Source organism: Myxine glutinosa, chromosome 5 (genome assembly GCF_964187855.1).
Source record: "Myxine glutinosa chromosome 5, kmMyxGlut1.1, whole genome shotgun sequence".
Classification (NCBI taxonomy): domain Eukaryota; kingdom Metazoa; phylum Chordata; class Myxini; order Myxiniformes; family Myxinidae; genus Myxine; species Myxine glutinosa.
Window position 1 is genome coordinate 177,296,065 of NC_136265.1, and position 13,660 is coordinate 177,309,724.

A 13,660-nucleotide genomic window follows, 5' to 3' on the forward strand; every position below is an offset into this window, starting at 1 on the left:
ATCCCAAGCCGGCACCTTAACCGCTAAGCCAACACCAGGCTACATAATCATTGGTAATTAAATATATGAACGTATTATTTATTTATTTACATGCATGTCTTATAAGACCTTTTTTGGCCGTTTCTCTGGACCAGTCACTTCTGTTATGTTCGCTTGTGGGGCTTATTACTTAATTATTGCTTGATAATGATGCTATGTGAGGCTGGTTGCTTAGTAACAATGAAAATCAGGTGACCGTTGAGGTGTATCTCATGTGAAATGCCGGGTAAGCTGTGGGACCCGAATAGCTCCTTTTATTTATTTTCTTACAATTTTATTTTATTCTTCTGTTTGAAAGCCCTTCCTTGTCGACCTTCTCCCTCCTTTGAGGGCTCCACATAATTTAATGGGTGAGAAACTCGTGAGGGCTCTGAAAAGAGGAAGGACTTGCTGAGAGAAGGAGGCGGGCATGAACGCAGAATGCGTGGTCCGGTTTGTGCCATGAGTAACTTGGCCTGTGAGGGTCCTTGGAAGAGGGGACGAGGGGAGAGGAAGGGAGGGGGGGAGGGAGAGTGCTTCCTGTTGGAGGGGGCTGGCTGCGTGGAAGGGACTGGTGGGTAGGAGAGCCTCTTGGTGCACATGGTCTCATGTAGTAAAGAGGGAGAGAGAGAAAGAGAGAGAGAGAGAGCAGAAGCGTTTGCTCCTCGTCAAGTATCGTCTTGGCCAACCTGAGGCAACGTGCTGCTTCAGGGTGTTGCAGGAATTGCCCTGGTCCGTTGGTTTGTGAAGTCTGAGGACACATCCAGAGAGAGAGAGAGAGAGAGAGAGAGAGAAGGAGGGAGTGAATCGCCATCCTTGTGACTTGCGGCTGGGATGAGAAGAAGAAGGGGGTGGAGGCCTGATGGAACTCAATCAAGAGCAGAGAGCGAAGACTGTAGGATTAGCAGAGTATGTAAAAAGCTCAACAGACTACCAAATACAATTTGTGTACAAGTATGAACACAAGTCAGAAAAGGTATCTCTCACTCACCTTGCAAAAAAACTTCCAAAAACAGGTGTGATTGGAAGATGTCATGCATCAAACCTAAACAGCAACGAATAATACAGCCCCAACGATGGCAAAAAAATAAATACAAGATGAAATAATAAGTTCTACAATGTAGAAACAGAAAGCATGAGTCGCCTCTTATCGGGATGTAAAAAACTCATCTCAGAGCAACTGTACACACAAAGGCACAACAAGGTATGTAGAGTAATCCACTCGCACATCTGCAGAAATTTCAATATCCCAGTTCCACAAAACTCATGGAAACATGAACCATGTTTGACACACTTTAAAACAACTGTTCACCACCATCTCTTATCCCCCATCCAAAACCTTGATCTCTTCTACCCCCATCAATTCACCCCAAATCCACTTTTTTTTTTTAATTCTGACTTTTTTCTTTCCTGGAAGTTCCAGCAGTCCATGTGTTTTATACCTTTCCCACCCCCCCCCCCCCCCCGCCTTCCCATGCCTCCTCCCCCCAAGCCCTCTCCCTCCCACGGATCTTCCGTTGTCCCTGTTCTCTGCTGTTGTACTTGTGTGCTTCCCTCTCTCTCCCCCATCCTGTCTCCCGCTCCATTTTTTGTATGTTTTGTGTGTCCGTGTGTTTTTTTTGTATTTTTTTTGTGATTGATGTTAGCTCTTACACGAGCCTCGATCTTGTATACAAAAAAAAAAAATCCATCATTGAAAACAAGGAAGTACTGTAATGCTCATGTATGAACTGATGATCCCATCCAGCGTGAAAACAAATCATAGTGACCGGGCATAGAACTCAGGAACAAAAAGGAAAAGAAAGCGATTGAGATATCAGTACTTGGCGATTTTGGCCTAAATAATGCAGAAATCAAGAAAATGGCCAAAGACCAAGACCTCAAGAATGAAGTGAAGAGATCCTGGAAGCTGAAGAGCGCCGAGATATATATATATTGTTGCGGTTTTAGAACCCCTCACTTGTAAATACTTGTAAATAATTCTTGTAAATAATTCTCTTCATTTAATAAGGTCGCACCCATAGTTACTCCACAAGCAACACGTAGGACAACATAGGACTTTAGTTATTTCCTTAGTCTGTGTTTAGGTAAGGCTGTGTTCCTAATAGTTGAATCTGCGTTGTATTAATTAAATAAGATAGGTCCTTTTCAATTCCATTCATTTTGCGGCTTGACTCTCTCCAAATTGTGGTACGCGCCTTGCCAGCAGCGTTCGCTGCCTTCGCGCCGCCATTACGCATGCGGTCAAGCTTGGAGAAGAAGGGGGCGGAGCGCCCAGAACGAGGCATGGCCCTGTTAGGGGCGGAGCCGGTGAGCCCTCGCTAACCAACCAGGGCTGAGGTGAGCTCACCGGTGGGCGGAGTGCGAGAGTACGCGGCTCGATTTCAAAGCGCACTATATAACCGCAAGCGCGGCGCCTTTACACGGAGAAGTGCTGAGAGGAGAGAAGTGCTGAGAGGAGGAGGTGCTAAGAGAGAGAAGTGCTGAGAGGAGAAGAGAGAGAGGGCACGCTGAAGAGAGAGACGTGGGGGTGCTCGCATTGCTGCAATAGGCTGAGGCCCTCTAGACCCCTATTGTTTCCGGTTGTTGAGCTCGTTTGTACCAGATGCGCGAGGAATCATTAAGCGGCACTGAACACCTGAGAAGTTGAGTAAGGAGGTTATGAGCAGAGAACTGCGCATACGGACTTGCGAAGGACTACCCCCCCCCCCCCCCCGTCATATGTAAGGTCCGATCGCGCGCTAGCGACACGCAAGCTGCCTCCCATTCTTCAGCCTGGACCGGAGCCGGACCTCAACGCCTACCATCTGCCTGGACCTTCCTCCCCGACCATCTGCCTGGACCTTCTCCTCCTACCACTACCCTCCCGTGTGTCTGTTTGTTGTCCTGGGGTTAAGTAAGACTGTATAGTTAAGCTTGCTCTGTGTCCTGCTTCTTCTTCTTCTTGTATATTCTTTCCCTTTCGTTTCCTCTTTGGGTTTTTGTACATAATTAATAAATCATATTTGTTCTTCCTTTACTTTGGTTTGCTCTTATTCGATCGTCTTCGTCCTTTCTCTCCATTGAGTACCTGTGGCACGATTTGCGAAACCGCTCAGGATCGGGTTTAGTTTTATTGTTAATGGTTCGGGCTTCGGATTGCTAAACCGCTCGTGAATTTCCATCTTGTCCGCGGTCCGAGCGGGAGTTATCTCCCTGCTTTGCGGTCGGATTGGCACTCAGGTATTTGGGACTCCATTGACCAATCACCCTGGCCAATCTCGACCGGAAAGGAGCGTTATAATTTCCAGGATTAGGGGACGGCCAGCTTAAAAGACAAGGGTATTAAACCCCCCCTTGGTAAGGGGAGAGCCGACCCCCGAATCCGCAACAATATATATATATATATCCGAAGCCCATATACAAACACATACATATACAAGCATACACACTTGCAGACACACACATATATACAAACACATGCATATACAAACGCACACACTCGCAGACACACACACATATATACAAATACATACATATACAAACACACACACTCGCAGGCACCCACACACATATACAAACACATACATATACAAACACATACACTCGCAGACACACACACACATATACAAACACATACATATACAAACACACTCGCAGACACACACACACACACACACACACACACACACACACACACACACACACACACACACACACACACACACACACACACAAACATACATATACAAACACACACACTCGCAGACACAAACACATACATATACAAACACACACTCGCAGACACACACACACACACACACACACACTCGCAGACACACACACACACATATACATATACAAACACACACTCGCAGACACACACACTCATATACAAACACATACATATACAAACACACACACACATATACAAACACAGACATATACAAACACACACACTCGCAGACACACACACTTATACAAACACACACACTCGCAGACACACACACACACATATATAGATACAAACACATACATATACAAACACACACATCCATATACAAAGCTTCAATAATCATTTTCATGGAACAACACACCGCGCGCCGCCATTCATCGACGCACTTCAAGAGCCTGCCATTGGTCAATCGTTCTATGACGTAACGCGGAGCGCGCCAACATTCATCGACGCACTTCAAGAGCCTGCCATTGGTCAATCGTTCCATGACGTCACGCGAAGCGCGCCAAAGTGATTGTCAGCCGTCAGGCGAAATACGGCGCGTGGAACCTATCTCGTCTTTTGAAGTAATTCTGAAGTGAAATATTACAAAATAAAATAGAAAATTTCTAATAATTCATCAATACCATGTTTTACTTCCCAGAGGTGCTCAAGAAGCGAGGAAAGTTTGCAACGATCTGGTAAATGGAGGTTTTGTGAATCTTTTATTAATCATTTTTCCAGATTATTATTTATCTACGTTTTAATTTCTTAGTCCCGATGATTACTACTTCACAATTTCCACGTCTCTATAGACAAATGATCGTACTGAAGGAGCTGCGCTCCAACGCGAGTCGAAAGAATTGACGCGACCAAAGACGGAATTCGTCCGAGTTGCTTTATTGAAACAAAACAGCTCAGGTATTCTGACAAGCCCGTTTATCGGGCAGCAATATATATATACACATTTATGTCGGGAAGTTTGCCCGGCAAAAGCTATACCGGGCATGCCCGGGTATCAAGGGCGAGCCTTGGAAAGGCGAGTCTGGACCTGCCCGGGCGTGTTTGGCTGCGGCCTGGCAAGTCGAGGCTGGGCGTGCCCGGGCGCTCTGGGCGAGCCCTGGAAAGGCGATAGCGGGCATGCCCGGACGCTCTGGGCGAGCCATGGAAAGGCGAGAGCGGGCATGCCCGGACGCTCTGGGCGAGCCCTGGAAAGGCGATAGCGGGCATGCCCGGACGCTCTGGGCGAGCCCTGGAAAGGCGAGAGCGGGCGTGCCCGGGAGGTTCGGGCGTGCCCGGGAACAGTGAGTCCGGGCATGCCCGGGAGAGGCGCGTCTGGCCGTGTTCTGGCCGGTGCAAGGCGATTGTGTGCATCCAGCGGTAACCGCTACACACGCCCCTCCAGAATCGACCTGCACCGGCAGGGTCAATTTAAGGGGGGTCCGGATGACCCGGCCGAAGCGACCCCTGGAGGGTCGTGGGGAGGGGTCCGACGTGGTGGTGGGTGGTCGAGCGGGGGGAACTGTGGATGGGGGGCGGCCTCGCCGCGGAGGAAGGGCCAACCGTGGTGGTCGGTCGACGTCCATGTGCGCCGGTTTGAGGCGGTCCACAGAGATCCGGTCCGACCGGCCGCCAACGTCGACGACAAAGGACTTGTCGCCCCGTCGCAGGACTCGGAAGGGCCCGTCGTACGGCGGCCGGAGTGGCCCCCGGTGCGCGTCATGACGCACAAAGACGTACTCCGCTGTGCGAAGCGCCGGGGGGACGTAGGACTGGGGGCCACCGTGGCGGGACGTTGGCACGGGGGCAAATCGGCGGGCGGCCTCCTGGAGGTCCGAGCGCTGGTGTGCGGCGGACCAGGGACTGGTAGCGTCGGGCACGAACTCGCCCGGGACGCGGAGCGGCTGGCCGTAGACGAGCTCGGCGGCGGACGCCCGGAGGTCCTCCTTGGGGGCCGTGCGGAGGCCCAAAAGGACCCACGGCAGCCGGTCGGTCCAACCGTCGTCCTGAAGGCCGGCCATGAGTGCGGCCTTCATGGAGCGGTGAAACCGCTCGCACAACCCGTTGGCTTGGGGGTGGTAGGCCGTGGTGCGGTGCAGCGTGACCCCCAACGAGCGGGCGACCGCGCCCCAAAGTTCGGACGTGAACTGTGGGCCGCGGTCGGACGAGATGTCCGCCGGTGCGCCGAAGCGCGCGACCCAAGTGGCGATGAACGCCTGCGCCACGTCGGCGGTGGTGGTGGAGGTGAGGGGCACGGCCTCCGGCCACCTGGTGGTCCTGTCCACCATGGTGAGCAGGTGGGTGAACCCCCGCGATGGGGGCAGGGGACCCACCAGGTCCACGTGGACGTGGTCGAAACGCCGTGCAGGCACGGTGAAAGGTGCCAGCGGGGCCTGGGTGTGGCGGTGGACCTTGGCCCGCTGGCAGGCCGTGCAGGCGTTGGCCCAGTCGCGGACGTTCCGTCGAAGGCCGTGCCAGACGAAACGCGCCGACACCAGCTTCTGAGAAGCTTTCCGGCCCGGGTGAGAAAGGCCGTGGATGGAGGCGAAGATGCGGCGCTGCCAGGAAACGGGCACGATGGGGCGAGGCTGGCCCTGGGAGACGTCGCAGAGCAGGACGGTGCCCGCGAAGGGATGTCGGCCAGGCGGAGGCCCGTGTCCGCCGCCCGGAGGGCCTGCACCGAGGTGTCGGTGGTCTGGTCGGCCGCCATGAGCGCGAAGTCCACGCCGAGGTGGACCGCGTTCGCGGTGGCCCGAGAAAGACAGTCGGCCACAGCGTTGTCTTTGCCGGCGACGTGCCGGATGTCCGTGGTGAATTCCGACACGGCGGAGAGGTGGCGCTGCTGGCAGGCCGACCACGGCTCCGTGACTTTGGCCATTGCGTAGACCAACGGCTTGTGGTCGACGAAAGCCGTGAACGGGCGGCCCTCCAGGAGGTGTCGGAAATGGCGAACGGCCAGGAATAGACCGAGCAGCTCGCGGTCGAACGTGCTGTATTTTAACTCGTTCGGCCGGAGCTGCCGGCTGAAAAAAGCGAGTGGCTGCCAAACCCCGTCCACCCATTGTTCATGGACGGCGCCCACCACGTCGTTGGAGGCGTCCGTAGTGAGGGCGATGGGCACGTTGAGCACCGGGTGAGCCAGCAGCGTTGCGTCGGCGAGGGCCCGTTTTGCGCTCGCGAAGGCCGCGTCCATGGCCGCGGACCAAACGATGTCATGCTTGGCTGGCTTGCCCCGGAGGGCCTCGTAAAGGGGCCGCATGAGCTGAGCAGCGCGGGGCACGAATCGGTGATAAAAATTCACCATGCCGAGGAACTCTTGTAGGGCCTTGATGGAACGGGGACGCGGGAACGTGGTGATGGCCTCGACCTTGGTCGGCAGCGGCACGGCCCCGGTCTTGGTGATGCGGTGGCCCAAAAAGTCAACGGTCGTCGTGCCGAAGTGGCATTTGGCCGGGTTGACAATTAAGCCGTGCTCGCTGAGGCGACCGAACAGTGTTCGGAGGTGGAGGAGGTGCTCGGCGCGGGACGTGCTGGCGACGAGGATGTCGTCCAGATAGACGTAAATAAATGGCAGGTCGCGCAGCACGCCGTCCATTAAGCGCTGGAACGCCTGGGCCGCGTTCTTGAGGCCAAACGGCATCCTCAAAAATTCGAACAGGCCGAACGGCGTGATGACGGCTGTCTTCGGGACGTCGGCCGCCCGGACAGGTACCTGGTGGTATCCCCGTATCAGGTCAATTTTGGAAAATATGACCGTCCCGCCAAACGGGCGGAAAAGTCCTGGATGTGCGGGATCGGGTACCTGTCGGGGGTGGTAGCGTCGTTGAGGCGGCGGTAGTCGCCACACGGGCGCCATCCGCCCCCCGGCTTTGGCACGATGTGCAGTGGTGAGGCCCACGCGCTATTGGAGCGCCGCACGATGCCGAGGTGCTCCAACGCGTCGAACTCGGCCTTTGCCATGGCGAGCTTGGCCGGGTCGAGGCGGCGGGCCCTGGTGTAGACCGGCGGGCCCGTAGTGGGTATGTGGTGCTCGATCCCATGCCGCACTGCGACGGCCGAAAACGTCGGCCGTGTGAGGGCTGGGAATTCCGCGAGCAGGCGAGCGAACTCGTTCGCCGTCGGGAGGGCGCACGCCAGTTCGGTCGGCGCGGAGCTGCTCATCGTGCACGCCAGGGAGCTGAAGGTCTCGGCGTTGACAAGGCGACGACGTTTGACGTCGACCAGCAGCCCGTGCGCGCAGAGGAAGTCGGCGCCCAGCAAAGCCATGGGGACGCAGGCAGTCACAAAGGTCCACTGAAAGCGCTGGCTGCCGAAGCAGAGGGTGACGTTGCACGGGCCGAAAGTGCGTATGGCCGAGCCATTAGCAGCGACCAAAGAGGGGCCGCAAACGGCGTCCCGCCTGTCCTGCTCGGAGGCGGGTATGACGCTCAGTTGGGTGCCGGTGTCACAAAGGAAACGCCGCCCGGACGCTTTGTCCCGAATAAAAAGCAAGTTGCCCGAGTGGCCAGCGCTCATGGCTGGGAATGAACGCCGGCCCGGCGGTTTCCCGACTTGCCGAAAGTGCACGGGGGTCGGCACGTCCAAGCCTTGTGTCCGAACCTGGCGTGGTAATAACACCACGCCTGGTCAGGTGGAGGCCCCGGCCGTCGTGTCGGAAGCGGTCGGTGCGGCGTGGCGGCCGCCAGTTTCACCGGCAGTTCGGCCTCCAACCGCGCAGGGCGCTCGGGTGTCGTGGGCGTCGCCTCGGACGGCGGCAGGCTCCAGGTAGCCGCGCCGATGTGTTGGCCCGCCGAGGAGATCTTATCGGCTTCCCTGGCGAGGGCGCGGGGATCGGTGATCGACGTGCCAGCCAGGGCGAGGCGTACCGGGTGAGGCAGCTGGCAAAGGAACAACTCGCGGAACAGAAAATCCAGAGAGTGCTCACCGAGCAACGCGAGAGCATATAGTCCATGCGCTCGGACGGGCGCGTGTCGCCGAGCTCGGGCAGGTCGAGCAGGCGCCGTGCGCGTGCCGCCGGTGAGAGGGCGAAAGCGTCGAGGAGGAGCGTCTTCAGCGCGTCATACTTGTCGGCAGCCGGCGGGTGCTCGAGGAGGCTCAGGGTGCGGGCCGCGGTGGCGGAACCGAGCGCTGCCACGACGTGGTGGAAGCGGGTGTCGTCCGCGGTGATGCCTCGCAGGGCGAACTGGGAGTCCGCCTGGGCGAACCAAACAGCCGCGTGAGCCTCCCAGAAGGTAGGCAGTTTAAGAGTCACTGCCGTGTCCATGTCGGTAGGTCACCAGTGAAGGAGCTGCGCTCCAACGCGAGTCGAAAGAATTGACGCGACCAAAGACGGAATTCGTCCGAGTTGCTTTATTGAAACAAAACAGCTCAGGTATTCTCTCAAAAGCCCGTTTATCGGGCAGCAATATACATACACATTTATGTCGGGAAGTTTGCCCGGCAAAAGCTATACCGGGCATGCCCGGGTGTCAAGGGCGAGCCTTGGAAAGGCGAGTCTGGACCTGCCCGGGCGTGTTTGGCTGCGGCCTGGCAAGTCGAGGCTGGGTGTGCCCGGGCGCTCTGGACGAGCACTGGAAAGACGAGAGTGGGCATGCCCGGACGCTCTGGGCGAGCCCTGGAAAGGCGAGAGCGGGCATGCCCGGGAAAGACGAGACCGGGCGTGCCCGGGAGGTTCGGGCGTGCCCGGGAACAGTGAGTCCGGGCATGCCCGGGAGAGGCGCGTCTGGCCGTGTTCTGGCCGGTGCAAGGCGATTGTGTGCATCCAGCGGTAACCGCTACAGTACTTTGAAGTCTCCCCTATAGTAGAAGATGGGCGATGGATTATATAATATAGGATAGGGATAGGGGAGACGCTTATAGGTTAAAGGGCGTGGGGGAGTAAAATAGGACAAGGGGGTTATATAGGATAAGGAAGGGAAGCTTAGTTATACATGTATATGATAGGGGGAGCTTATCTGGGATAGGGGGGACGCTTGTATAGGATAGTGGAGGCTTTTCTCGGATAAGGGGGGATATATAGGATAAGGGGAAGGGTTATATAGGATAAGGAGGAGGGTTATATAGGATAAGGGGGGATATATAGGATAAGGGGAAGGGTCATATAGGATAAGGGGGAGGCTTATATAGGATAAGGGGGAGGCTTATATAGGATAAGGGGGAGGCTTATATAGGATAGGGGGAGGATTATATAGGATAAGGGGTATATAGGATAAGGGGGAGGGTTATATAGGATAAGGGGGGATATATAGGATAAGGGGAAGGGTTATATAGGATAAGGGGGAGGCTTATATAGGATAGGGCGAGGCTTATATAGGATAAGGGGTATATAGGATAAGGGGGAGGGTTATATAGGATAAGGGGGGAAGCTTATCTGGGATGGGGGGCTTACCTAGGATATGTGGGAGGCCTATCTAGGATAAGGGGGGCCCTTCCCCCCCCCTTCCCACGCCTCCTCCCCCCAAGCCCTCTCCCTCCCACACTTCAGCCTGCTCTCAAATGTTGTGTTTGTGTGCTTCCCCTTCTCTCCCCATCTTGTCTTCCGCTCCCTCTTTTTATATATTTTGTTTGTCTGGTTGATTTGTTTGTGAGGTAAATGTTAGCTCTTTCACGAGCCTCGATTCAGTATACAAAAAAGAAGAAAAAAAAGAAAAAAAAAAGATAGGATAAGGGGGTTATATAGAATAAGGACTAAGGAGGAGGGTTACATAGCATATAGAATAATGGAGGAGGCTTATCTTGGATAGGTGGGTTATATAGGACAAGGGGGGAGGCTTATATAGGATAGGGGGGATATAGGATAAGGGGGATATAGGATAAGGGGGGAAGCTTATCTGGGATGGGGGGCTTACCTAGGATATGTGGGAGGCCTATCTAGGATAAGGGGGGCTAGATAGGATAAGGTGGTTATATAGGATAAGGGGGAGGGTTACATAGCATATAGGATAATGGGGAGGCTTATGTTGGATAGGTGGGTTATATAGGATAGGGAGAGGCTTCCATAGGATAAAGGCTTATATAGGGTCCATAGGACGGACACCAGGACCCACTCTGAGGTTATTTAGGAGAAATAACCTAAAAACACTTTTTATGCCTCCGCCTCCAAAGGTGACCGGAGGCATTATGTTTTCGGTTTGTCCGTTCGTCCGTCCGTACGGGCTAAACCTCGTTTTTCTCAGCAACCATATGTCTGATTGAGACGAAACTTTCAAGGTAGGAGTGACATCCATGCAGAATGTTTTTCTTTTAATTGTGATGTCATTGGTCACATTGTATGGCAGCCATCTTGAATTAAACGCAAATACTTAAAGAATTATTTATCGGGAACCGCTGAATGGAAAAAATTTAAACTTGCCACATTGTCAAGTACTCCCAATGGGGAACAAAAGCATGACAATGATGACATCATCGGTGAAGTGGTATACCAGCCAAAAATGTTTTAATCGAATTCCTTATCCTAAAAATCTGAAATTGCATGCACTTGATCTATGACGCATTTGTATTGATTTTTTGTAACTTATGACATCATAGGTCACATGGTTTGGCAGCCATATTGGATTTAACAAAAAACCTTAAAAAACATCTCCCAAACCACCAAATCGATTGACTCGAAACTTTACATGTGTCATTGACTAGGCATGGCGATTAAAATATGGTCACGAAAACATCATTGGTCACATGGTGTGGCAGCCACATTGGATTGAAGAAAAATATTAAATAATTATATCTCTGTTGCATATAGTTGAAATGAGTATCATCTCGCACCACTGTTGAATATAGTTTGAAAATGATGATGTCGGAGGTCACGTGGTTTGGCAGCCATCTTGGATACAAAAACGAACCTTATCCGATCAGCACGAAACTTCACAAACGTGATCCCCTACCCATACATATGCAGAGTGTACATTTTTAAGGTCATACGTCATGTGGTGTGGCAGCCATATTAGCTTGAAAGCCGATATTTAAACCCGTTCTCTGAAACCGCTTGACCGATCGATGTGAAATCTGTCATGTCTGGTGAAAGTGTGATACTTGAAAATAGCTGAAGGGATTTAAATCAAACTTGTTTATTTTTCGGACAGTGAAGGGGGGCATCTACCTGTTGTGGGACTATGCGGATTGCGGAGGCACATTGGCGACAGTCGCATTGCTCTAGTTTGATCGTGACTTGAATAATCCTCCTCCGATTTTCATAACATTGAGTTTTCCAGACAGATTGTATGTAGGGACACATATTACTATATTAGGTTATTTCTCCGATTTCTCCGAAATAACCCCATGGAGGGGGTCCCGGTATCCAGTCGTACGTATGTGCATCTGTTAACATTTGACTAAAACATCTCACAAACTACCCGACCGATTTATGGACCAAATTTGGTACGATGCATCAGAAGGTCTCATGGGGTAGTGCTCCCCATCGGGATCCGCCACCTATAAGACGCTGAAAATGAGGGGTCTCGCCTCAAATTCAGGTAATTCCTTTTAAAATCTTCTTCAAAACCGTGGAGAAATAACTGTCAGTTCGAAGTCGCCGGAGGCATTATGTTTTCAGGTTGTCCGTCCGTCCGTCTGTCTGTCTGTCCGTCCGTCCGTCCGTGAAAGGTTTTTGTTACCGTGATAACTTGAGAACGGCTGAAGGGATCTTAGTCAAATTTGGTGCAAATATGTATAATGAGGTAAAGATCAACTGATTAGATTTTGGGGTAATGAGGTCAAAGGTCAGAGGTCATGTCAGGTCAGGTAAAAATCCTGTTACTGTCATAACCAGTGATGGGATTCTGACCAAAGTTGGTACAAATATGTATTATGATGCAAAGATGAACTGATTCGATTTTGGGGTCAAGAGGCCAAAGGTCAAATGTCAGGCGTCCTGTCAGGTAAAAATTCTGTTACCAAGCTAACTTGTGAACCAGTCATGGGATTTTCACCAAACTTGGTGTAAGTATATATTATGATGCAAAGCTGAACTAATTCGATTTTGACATCAAAGGTGAGGAGTGAGGTGATTTTGGTGAGGTCAGAGGTCATGTCAGGGAAAAATGTGATACTTGAGAGCATCTGAAGGGATTTAAATCAAACTTGATACAAGTTTTGTAATGATGTAGTAATGTGGGCGGAGGCATGTCGGTCGACGTCATGACGTCACACGTTCTAGTTTTTCACATGAATTGAGGTGTATATAACCGAAGATGTGTCGCAGTAATTTTTTCTAAAAATATTAAATATATAAAAAGGCAGGTAAGGCTACCTAACATTGCATAGCGTTTCGAAATTTTAAGCGGAAATCTGCAACGGTTACATTTAAGAAATGTGATGCTTTAAGGGGTTAATGATGTTCAGGGTGATCAAAAAGTCTCTGTGCACCTACAAGTAACTAGAGAAATACAGGTGCACAGTGACGTTTTGATCACCCGGTGTATATGTACGAATACATTGTGGCAAAAATAGGTGTTTTCGGTTTCTGTTGTTGTCATTTGAATTTCCCGATTGAACAATCAAAAAACAATAACCGACGACGACGGAATCAACGATTTGATGTTGATCTATTCAATGCTCTGTTAAATGTGTACACAAAGATATTGAGTTAGACATTGAGTGGTAGTGGACAAGTGTGCACAAAGATATTGAGTTAGACATTGAGTGGTAGTGGACAAGTGTGCACAAAGATATTGAGTTAGACATTGAGGGGTAGTGGACAAGTGTACACAAAGATATTGAGTTAGACATTGAGGGGTAGTGGACAAGTGTACACAAAGATATTGAGTTAGACATTGAAGGGTACTGGACAAGTGTACACAAAGATATTGAGTTAGACATTGAGGGGTAGTGGACAAGTGTACACAAAGATATTGAGTTAGACATTGAGGGGTAGTGGACAAGTGTACACAAAGATATTGAGTTAGACATTGAGGGGTAGTGGACAAGTGTACACAAAGATATTGAGTTAGACAT

General features: G+C 51.8%; 1 protein-coding gene across 1 annotated transcript in view; it reads left to right on the forward strand.

The window, feature by feature from the left end:
• The first annotated feature begins 37 nt into the window (after positions 1-37).
• REC8 (REC8 meiotic recombination protein) overlaps positions 38-13,660 on the forward strand; it is a 117,817-nt gene continuing 104,194 nt past the window's right edge. Inside the window, exon 1 of the mRNA XM_078777430.1 lies at positions 38-53. The gene's annotated coding sequence lies outside the window, so the exon portion shown is untranslated. The remainder of the gene's footprint in view (positions 54-13,660) is intronic.